General features: G+C 37.3%; 1 long non-coding RNA gene across 2 annotated transcripts in view; it reads right to left on the bottom strand.

Moving 5' to 3' along the window:
* Nucleotides 1-384: 384 nt before the first annotated feature.
* Nucleotides 385-762, bottom strand: part of LOC112140241 — a 4,471-nt gene continuing 4,093 nt past the window's right edge. For both annotated transcript variants that reach the window (XR_004947504.1, XR_002918141.2), the window contains exon 3: nucleotides 385-566. This is a non-coding gene — a long non-coding RNA (uncharacterized LOC112140241). The remainder of the gene's footprint in view (nucleotides 567-762) is intronic.

Below are 762 nucleotides of genomic sequence, written 5' to 3'. Positions count from 1 at the left end.
TCACTCTCTTGCTGCGGGACAGCGCCGGCCGGCCAGATTTGTCTGCGTTGTGTTTTTAAGAAATGAGTCTCACACAGGGATTGCCCCGAAAACTGAGGGTTTACTGTGAAAACACATACAGCACACAAAAAAACACTTCTGGTCTCACTGTCTGCTAGGGGTGTGCCAAAATATCAATATTGCGATATATCGCGATATTTAGTCCTGCGATCGATTCTCGATNTGCTGTGGGACAGCGCCGGCACAACCTCCTTTCGGCCGTTCCCCCAGAGACTGAATTGTGCATACTTCAAAATTACATTAAATAAAATTTACAGTGTGATCATATAGTTTAAAGTCTTTAACATTTTTTTTTCAACAAATGGCATTTTTATTTATTTTTTTAATCACAAAATATTGAAGTAAATAACAAAACTGTACATTACAATATACTGAAAGTAAATACGAATAAAATAAGAAAAAGCAAAGGATAATAAAATATTTCTAATCAAAATAAATGCTCACATACCTGTGAAAACACATACAGCACACAAAAAAATCACTTCTGGTCTCACTGTCTGCACAACCTAAAAGGAGGCAGAGAAAAATCACGACGGGCACGTGAGACCACGCATGCTAGCACGAGCACTGCCGCTAGCACTAGCTGACTTCAAAGTGCTGCATTTACATAAAAACATACATTTCCCAAAACTAACAAGAATAAAAACAGTATAAATCACATTTTAACCGATTATCAGTACAGTTCCACTTTTAAAACTTAAT

This window comes from Oryzias melastigma, unplaced genomic scaffold (assembly GCF_002922805.2).
Source record: "Oryzias melastigma strain HK-1 unplaced genomic scaffold, ASM292280v2 sc00456, whole genome shotgun sequence".
Classification (NCBI taxonomy): Eukaryota; Metazoa; Chordata; class Actinopteri; order Beloniformes; family Adrianichthyidae; genus Oryzias; species Oryzias melastigma.
This window is presented reverse-complemented; position numbering and strand designations above follow the sequence as displayed.